Genomic DNA, 10231 nt, shown 5'->3' on the forward strand with positions numbered 1-10231 from the left:
GTGGGCTTTGTTGCATCTGAGCTAGATGGCCGCTTGTTTACCTTCAAGCTTTTAAGACCCCAGACGCTATATCCTTTGATAGCCGGGCACCATCAGCTTTCTTCACCACATTTGCTTATTCACTCGCTTTGTCTTCAGCAGTTGTGTAGGGAAGGTGAGCATCATAGAATGCCAATTTAATAGAAGAAAGTATTCTTGCCTTGATAGAGTACTTGAGTGGAGGCCCAATGTCCTTCTGCTACCTTAATACTAAACCTATATTTGTAAGCTCATAGATCTATTTCCCCATCCTCATATAAATATATTTGCATATGTACATGTCTTAAGAGTGTTTAAAGAATCTGGTTCAGGATTGTATTAAATCCATAGAGTGCTCTGTGTGTTATTGGTATTTTAGAATACTAAGTCTTCCTATCAATGAGCATGATATGTTCTTCCATTTATGTAATGATTTGTGTTTTTGTTTTTCTTGTAGTAGAGTAGTGCTTTTAATTTTCATTGTATAGATCTTTTGTATCTCTGGTTAGATTTATTCTTAGTGCTTCATCTTTTGTGTGGCTATTGTAAATGGTATTGTTTCCCCAATTTCCTTTCCAGTATTTTCTGTTTTTAGTGTAGAGATATCTGACAATTTTTTTTAGTTGATTTTGTGCTATGCCACTTTGCTGAATCTACTAGCTCTAGTAGTTTTCTTTACATAGTTTTATGTCGTTTGCAAAGTTTACTTATTACTTCACTGTCAATATAGATATTTTTTATTTCTCTTTCTTGTCTTCCAGTTCCATTTAGGTTTTACAACACAATATTGAGTAATCATGGTGACAAGTAGTATTTTCCCTGGGCAATAATTTCAGTCTCTTTCCATTGAGATTAATGTTGGCCATTGGATTTGTGTATTTACCCTTAATTTAGTTGAGTGAGAACTTTCCCTTCTATTCTTGTTTTGTTTTTTCTTCCCAAAACTATTTTATTGGGAGTTAATACAGATAACATATCATTCTGTAGTTTAACCACATCACTTAGTGCTATTATTAAGAATGATGATTGGATTTTGTCAAATATCTTTTAGGTGTCGGTTTACATGATAATGTGAGAATTTCCGTTTATTTTAATTTTTGGTTGAATTGTAATGATTTTTTAAATAATGTTGAACTGACCTTACATAACTCATATTAATCTTCCTTACTCATGATGTACTATTTTTTGATATGTTGTTGGATTATAATCCCTAGAATTTTGTTGAGAATTCTGTGTTTATGTTCATAAGGGATAATGGTCCATACATTTTTTTCTGTTATGTTATCTTTGACAGGTTTATGCCTTGTAGGCCGGAAGTACACAGAAAAAGTTAAAACACGCACACATGCATATGAAGAAATAAAACATCTTAAACTTATAAACATGTCTCCTGACTCAAGATATTGCATTTTAGCTGGCTAGATTGTTTTAAAAGATGATGATAGGCAGTGACAAAGTTGTTTGTAAGGATATATCCCATTATTGTGAATGAACATGCTGACACCATGTAAGTTAGTGATCTGTGAAAGCAAACATTTTTTTTGGAAGTTTCTAAATTTTATTTTAGGAAGTAAAAGTCTCAAAAGCTTCTGTTTTTAAGTAAAAGGTAAAGATGGAAAGGCAGTGCTAATTTAGTAAACATTTCAAATACTGACACAAAAGCAAGTGCCTTTTAGGTTGTTTTTACTAGGAGCTGCAAAATGAAAGAAAAACTATTTCTCACTAAAAGCCTTTTTTATTGGAAAGAGGTAAGAAAAGTAGCTAAAGGAATAGTAGAGAATAGAATGTACTGCAGGTCATAAAATTAGAATATTATTCCCAGGATAGAGAAAGCACATCTGGAAGCACGACCAGTCAGAAAAAAGTTCTAGAGTATGAATTTTACGTGAAGTCTGCCTTTTAGGGCTAGGTAGAGTTTAGAAAATGATATAAACCTTTAAGTAACAGTCTATATAGGTTAGTATTATTGTTTAAAAATAACCAAAACCCATACTAATTTATTTGCTTTTTTGATAATAAAGTCTGACTATAACCTAGTTTTTGGTGCTACTGAACTGGTGATCAAATAATAATATGACCCCATCTTAATCAATTGCCCTTGATTTTCTTTGTGTTAACAACAGTGTTAGGCAGGTGGCCGCTGATATCCCCTTTTTAAAATAAAACTACTCACTTATGTCTTTATTTATATAGTTCAATGATTTTTTTCAATTTTACAAGTTATTCATTTTTAATTTATACTTTTTTCTGTTCTTTTAAAACATTATCAGTTTATTGGGGGCTCTTACATGTCTTATAACAAGTTATCAGCCCTTGGTATCCACTCCTTTCCCCCTTCCTTCTCCCACCCTCCCACCCTCATGAATCCTTGACCAATTATATTTTATTATTGCTATTTCATGTTTTTCACTGTCCGTTGTTGCCCTTCACCCATGTTTCTGTTATTTGTTCCCCTCAGGTGGGGGTTGTATATATCCAACTTTATGATTGGGTCCACCTTTCTCCCCTACACCCCCTCCCCCTTTACCCTCATTACATCATTACTTCCAATACTGTTCCTGAGGGTTTTTTCTGTCCTGAATTCCATGTGTCAAGAGCTCATCTACAGCAATGTGCATATTTCAGTCTAGCCAAATTTGTAAGGTAGAACTGGGTCATGTCACTGGGTGTGTGTGCGGGGCAGGGAAGGATTCAGGAACTGGAGGAATGATGTTTGTTTCATCAGTGTTATACTGTACCCTGGTTGAATCATCCCTTGCTTGCTTGTAACCCTTTGCTGGGGGGATGTCCAATTGTATACAGATAGGCTTTGAGTTCCCACTGCAAACCCCCCAACCTCTTTCACATGTATAAAATTGTTTGTTTTGTGTCTTTTGATACCTGATACCTGATTACGTGGACAACTCATGATCATGCGAGTTGGTGTACTTCTTCCATGTGGCTTATTTGCTTCCCTGCTTGATGGTTGATTGTTTAATTTCAAATCTTTAAGACCCCAGATGCTAAATCTTTTGATAGCCCGGCACCATCAGCTTTCTTCACCACATTTGCATATGCACCCATTTTGTCTTTGGTGATCATGTCAGGAAAGTGAGTATCAAAGACTGCTAGGTTATTAGAACAAAGGGTACTTGTGTTTAGGGAAGCCTTGAGTCGAGGCCCAAAGTCCATATGCTATCTTAATACTTAATATATAAATATTTTCACATTGGGCTCTATACTTTTCATTTTAATTAATATATTCACACATACACATGCCTATAGCTATACCTCTATAAATAGTTTTTGCCTCGTAGTTCTTTCCTCTATTTCCATTCACCTTCTTCCTCTCCAACTCTCATGGCCACCCTCCATTCAGGTCTCGGTCATTACTCTTGGATACATTACACATTGTTCAAACCCCACCAGACATTATATGCCCTCATTGCCATCCATTTTAGATCTCTTGTCTCTTATCCCTGAGTTTGCGGGGTCCCACTTCACCTTTCTTCCCCCTCCTCTCCCATGTGCCCCCGGGACCGCTGGCCCATTGTTTTCTCCTTGAGAGTGTTTATCCTGCCTAACTAATGTAGATAGACATAGAGCGAAAGAAAACAAAATAGATTGTTGTGGTCTGTCTGCTGACCCTTATGAGTGTTTTCCAATTGGGTCTGATGAGGTGCCAAGCCCTGTCCCCCAAGTCAGAAATCTATCTTCAGGATTCCTCAGGGACTTCGTTACTTTGCTCTCCTTGCTGCCCTGTTGCACTCCCTTTGCATTTTACCCTGCTATGTGTGAGGCAGCCCCAGGCACATTTTCCGCACAGTGTCTTAAGTGCTGTCCCATGTAGTGCTTTGAGTTAAGTGAAAGAACATAGTGTCTCCTGGTGGGGTCAGCCCTACGGTCCTCTCTGTGTATTGGCTGCTCTGAGCAGGGATGTCATCCTCAGGGCTTGGTGGGCCATGATGAAGTCCACTCTCTCTCTCTTTTCCCTCTTAGTTTGCATTCATGAGGACTGAACCGACCTGTGACTTTCCTGGACTATATCTTCAGTGCTGTCCTCTGTATCACATTCTTCTGGGGAGGGGTGAACATAGCTCAGCTTGGCCTTGGCCCCATTGTTCTCTCTGTTGATTCTGCTCCATGCCAGTATGTTGCCTGTACCTTGACCCAGGATTTATGAATTAAGCAGCCTATCCTCTTTGCTCATTGTTACTTTTTGAACTTACCTCTGTGGATTCATGTTCTACTTGTCCCTTTGTGCGTGACTAACTTCGCTTAGCATAATTTCCTCCAACTCTTCCTATGAGACAATGTGCTTCATGCATTTGTCTCTGCTTTTTAGGGCTGTATAGTATTCCATTGTATGTATGTACCAGAGTTTTTAAATCCACTCATCAGTTGATGGAAACTTAGATTGTTTCCAATTCTTCATGATTGTGAACTGTGCTGTGATGAACATTGGTGAGCAGATGTCTAATCTTTGTCTTTTTCTTATTTCTTCTGGGAATATGTGCAGTAGGGGAATTGCTGGATCATATTGTAGCTGATTTCCATTTGTTTTAGGTATTGGCAGATGGATTTCCATACTGGCTGCACATAACTTACAGGATTTACACTTTTATAAAATTATTCACCATTAGTATGCTTGTTTGTTTGCCATTTTGTTTTTTTAATATATTTTCAAGTTGACTTTATTTTTCTATTATTTTAATGTATTATTAATTGGGAATTAATACATGTCACTCCAGGGTTCAATCACTTCAAGCAGAATTGTACAATTGCTACCAAATTCAATTTCCAAACATTCTTTTTCCTCCTAGACTCTTTGACAGCATCTCCCTTTTACAACCCCACCACCACTGTATCCCCCCCAATAAACAAAAACAACCTAATATGAGATACACCCTAATATGAGCAAACAAAACTGAAAGAAAACAAACCAAAACTACAGAACAGGTTGAAAACCAGATGAAGTAGAGCGTGCATCAGAGGGTAGAGCAACTGACAAGGGTTTGACTGTTCCAGTCAGGTTTCTGCCCTTACGCTTCTATGCCCGTCTCTCCAAGGCACTCCTTGTAGTAACCACTTTCCTACCATCCCTCAATTCTGGGTAGATGGAGTTAGTTCACCAGAGGTTTATTTCCTATGCAGTTCCCACAAATGAATCTTGGGCTCCTACTGTCATCCATAGCCTTCTGCAAATTGGATTCTCACAATGGAAGCTCTGATACTAATCCCTCCTTCGACTTCAGATTATGTGATTTCCAATCTTTTGGTGACTGATGATGGTGTGCTTAGTGGACTTAGTTGACATCTCACTTAGATTGTTGCTTGTTTAGAGACAAGCTTTTAAGACCCCAGACACTATTTTATCTGATAGCCGGGCACCATCCAATTGCTTCACCACATTTTGCTATAGCACTTGTATCTTCCACCTAAAGAGAAAAGGATGGGTGAAACTGCTAATAACAGTACAAGCATCTCAGAATGTAATTTAACTCGTCAGAATTAGATCATGTGCACATATTTGAACAAATCACTATGGCAAGATAGTTGTAATATTTTAATTAGCTGTGACTGAGTAGTATGATAAACTTTGGGGCTGAAATTAGATATTGAAAATTTCCCAATTAAATTACATAAAAAACCCACTACCAGAAAAAGGAATGACCAGTTACCTTGTAGGAAAAAAGAAATGAGCTTACATAATGTGACATTGGGCAAGTCATTAAACATATCTGATTTTCTATTTGTTTGCTTTTTATATCTAAAACAGATATATTAAAACTGATTCAACCCCATGTGTTATACAAAGAACTGACCCATAAGTTTTTCTTAGCTGTAATCTTTATTGAAGCAGATTGCCAGGCTCTCTTGGATGGGTTCAAACTGCCAGCCTAAGTTATTAGTCAAGCACAAGCTGTTTGTACCATCCCAAGGATCTTAAGGTTATTATAAAGATGAAATATGATAATATACATAAAACAAGGGGCACCTATTATTAGTTTCTTTACCCTTCTGTAGTCACTGGGTATTTTATGGTTCTATTTTGGTCTAACACTAATGTAAATATGTACACACAATCTCATATCCATGTATATTCTGTTAGATGGCATTCTCTAGAGGAGCAAAACCAGTGACATTTCACACAATTGTAGAACAAAGAAGTCCATTTTGGTTCAAATCCATGGGTCAGATGTTAAAGCTCAAAGTTTTACCTGAATCATTTCGCTGTTAGGGCTAGTGAACAGAAATCAAAAGGGTGAAGTCACACCATGGTTGTGGTTGCAGAAGCAGATGAGTCCAATGTCCGCTGATCAGATGACAGGTTCTGATGATTGCCAGGGTCAGCAGGCACTATGGTGGACTGTTGACTCATATCATAAGAACCAGAAGTTAATAAGTCAGATGCAGGTGCAAGTCAACACTCAAAACAAAAACAACTGTTAGAAATTCTCAAATTCCTAATAAAATAGAAATTTATTTCACGAAAGTAGTTTCATATGCTATGATTAGGTACATTACTATTTTAACCTATAATGTGGAAGCTTTTAAAAGACATATCATGTGTGAGAACTTTGTATATAAAGGGGATGAGAATGAGTATTTAGTCTTCAGTTAGGAATATATAATCACAATCAAATAGATATTAGAAAGAGTAGAAATAATTATTCCTGATTTAGTTTGTGATCAATTGTGGCTAGACCAATTCTTTTCTATGTTTAATCTCATAGGTCATGGAGTTAGGAGACTTTTAAATGCAAAGTGACCTCACAAATTGCAAGGAGAGACCAGCAGGTCATTCAGATTCTATAATAATTCAAATAGAACTTCCACAGAATATCTAATATATCAGAGAAAGTCCCTTCCAAAATATGCTCATGAAGAATATTAAAACTAGAATATTCTGTGACCTACTTAACTCTATAGGTGACTTCATATAGAGCATATGCTTAGGGATTATCTTCCAAGCTGCCTCCTAACAGGCATCAAGCTACAGGGGAGAAAATCATCTTAATGGAAAACCTGCTAAACTATACAAAATAAAAAGAAATGGTAAACAAAAAAAGCATAAAACTTAGGAAAGCATATAAAGAAACAACAATTAAATGATCTTGAAAAAGGTGTCACTAGTTTTTGTGGAGTTGAGTCTAACTCATCGCAACCCATATATAGCATAATATCTTGTCCTCCACCATCCTTTCATGACATTTGGTATGCTCACGTCCATAGTTGTGGTCACTGCGTGCCTTTCAAACATGGGGGCTCATCATCCACCACTATGGCAGACAATATTTTGCTTTTCACTGGCTAACTTTCAGAGGTATATCACCAATCTATTCTTCTTAGTCAGTCTGTCTTATCTTAGCAGCTCTAGGGAAATCAGTTCATCAAATGTCACCCAGCTCATACATACATATTGATGGCACTGAATCCAACATCGCAGAAAATGAATGGCAAGAATAAGTACAAACTTGCAGTTCTCAACCTATGGGTCACGACCCCTTTGTGGGTTGAATGATCCTTTCACAGGGGTGGTCCAATTCATAACAGTAGCAAAATTACAGTTATGAAGTAGCAACAAAAATATTTTTATGGTTGGGGGGTCACCAAAACATGAGGAAATATATTAAAGGGTCGTGGCATTAGGAAGGTTGAGAACCAATGGCCTAAACATATCAATTATCATAAATATAGTTAGATCACACATATTAAAAATCATACACATGTAAGATAAGAAAATAATAATCTATAACTTATCAAGGGTTCATGAGAGAGGGTGGGCAAGGGAGGGAGAGGGAAGAAATGGGGAGCTAATATCAGGGGCTCAAGTGGGAAGAGAATGCTATGAAATTGATGATGACAGCATGTGTGCAAATGTGCTTGACACACCGGATGAATATATGGGTTGTGATAAAAGATGTAACAGCCCCCAATGCAAATATTTTAAAAAACCATACACTTTCAGACTTGTACAAAAACCACCAATAGCCTTTTGTTTACAAGTAGCATTTTTGACATGAATTGTAATTTTTATTTTAAAAGATAATCATGTTATAAAAAGCATAAACAATGCATGCCATAAATGTTCACCAAATCAGAGCAAGCATAATGATAATAGTAGCAAACCAAGGAGATTTCAAGGTAAAATAATTAAAGGAAATAATTATAGCAATTCACTATTAGCCATTAAAATTGTAGTTATGAGTTCCTTACCAAAAATAACTAATGAAATAAACTAACAAACAGATCATAAAAGAATGTTATTTATACAGTAGATAAATACAGACTGGTAGATGTGGAGAGATGTTGGAGTTAGAAAATAATCATTTTGCTACTATTACATTTAATAATAAATTAGACAAGAAACTTCAATGAATGCTAAATTTAGGGGAAATATAAATGAAGAACAAGGTGTACAGCATGGTCTGTGACCATCAAGATTTTGTGTGAATTTAGCTGTGTCCTGATTCTCAGTGGTTTGGCACTTAAGACCTAATAAGTCCTCCTAATGAGAGCTAAAACAATATAATTACCTCTATAATGAGATTTTATAAGAGCAGCCAATCTATTGAAAGACCAGTTCTTTGAGAGTGTGAACAGCTTCCTATATAATCGAATGTTGTGAAAAACATGCTTTGTTTTTATTGGGTTTAGAGCCTGTAACTGACTCATCCACCAATGCTTTTGTACTTGAGCCAATGGCTTGCCATATTACCCACAGATTCTGGAAGTTGTTAGTGATCTGTCATTTGACCTCTCGACCTTGGATTTATTCAGCTCTCTATATAGTCAGAAGCCTGAGCTGTTTACTTCAGATCTATTTGCCTCTGCAATCACAAACCTTTCCTTCTTTCACCAAACTTGGGTTTGATTACCAGCCTCACAGGTATTTGAGTCAGGAAAAGCCTCTAACTTAAATCTGACCCACAGACTTGGAACCTGTTTGGACTTGGACTTGGCCATTTCTACAAACGTGTGAGCCATTTTTTCATGATATAAATTTATATGTGTGTGTGTCACTGATTTTGCTTCTCTAGTGGACCTAGCCGAAGACACTGTAGTATTACATAACATGAGTGGTAAATAATGAATATCAAATGATGCATTAATAAAACATTCAAATCAAAGAATTAGAAGAAAAAGAGTTGTAATACAAACTGAAGGAAAAAGTTTAGCATAGTGGATATGGGCAAAAAGCTAGCTTCATATTTTGTTTTTTCCAATGCACTAACTGTGCAATCCTGGGGAAGTTGCGAAACGTTTCCAAGCCTCAGTACCCTGATCTATAAAAGACAATTGAAGTAGCATCTACTCATTGAGATTTTATGAAGATTACGTGTATTAATGTAAGTATACCATTTTGAAAAGTACCTGGCTATTATTATTAGCTATTATTGATACCAGAGAATTATAGGCAGGGAATTAGTAAAGTCATTAATGAATTAGAAAACAGAAAATGCAGTAGAACTAATGAAAAATCCAAAAGGTTTCCTCAAAAATAATGATAATAAAATAGATAAGCCACTAGATATTCTAATCAAGAAGAAAGGGAAAAAGGACACTGAGATAGTTAACGTTTATTGCGCCAACATGGCCGACAAATACATGTGGGGTTAATTGAAGGGCGGAGAGATAGATGGCTCAGCGAGCCTTGCCTTTCTTGTCTCTTGCTCTTTGATCAGCAGACCAGTGTGCAGCTGCCTTGCTTGTTCTGTGCCTCAATTTGCAAACTACACTACCTGTGGGACACCTAACCCGTGGACTGTGTTGCTGTAATTTGAGGTTCCTTCAAGACCTGATTTGCCACATCATTGGAATTTACATCTCTTGAGCTGCGGACTGTTGGACCCTCTCATCTGGCTGACTGTTGGTGACCTGCCTTACTGTTTGCTGCCTATACCTGGATTGCTTGATTTGCTCTACAGAGACTACCCAGCACCCCTCAAGACTTGAAGGACTGCCAGTGTCTCACAAATGTCTCACGGGAGTGAGTTGCACTGAGCCGTTTGTACCGCTTTATAATTTTTTTTATCAATTTATTGGGGCTCATACAATTCATCACAATACATAGATCAATAGTGTAAAGCACATCTATACATGTGTTGCCCTCATTATTCCCAAAATTCGCTTTCCTCTTGGGTTCCCGGAATCAGCTCATTTTCCTTTTTTCCCCTCCCCCTCCCTTCCTCCTCCCATCTCCCCCATGCATCCTTGATAATTTATAAAT

This window comes from Echinops telfairi, unplaced genomic scaffold (genome assembly GCF_000313985.2).
Source record: "Echinops telfairi isolate 266 unplaced genomic scaffold, ASM31398v2 ScPeMD7_44;HRSCAF=162, whole genome shotgun sequence".
In the NCBI taxonomy this organism is placed as follows: domain Eukaryota; kingdom Metazoa; phylum Chordata; class Mammalia; order Afrosoricida; family Tenrecidae; genus Echinops; species Echinops telfairi.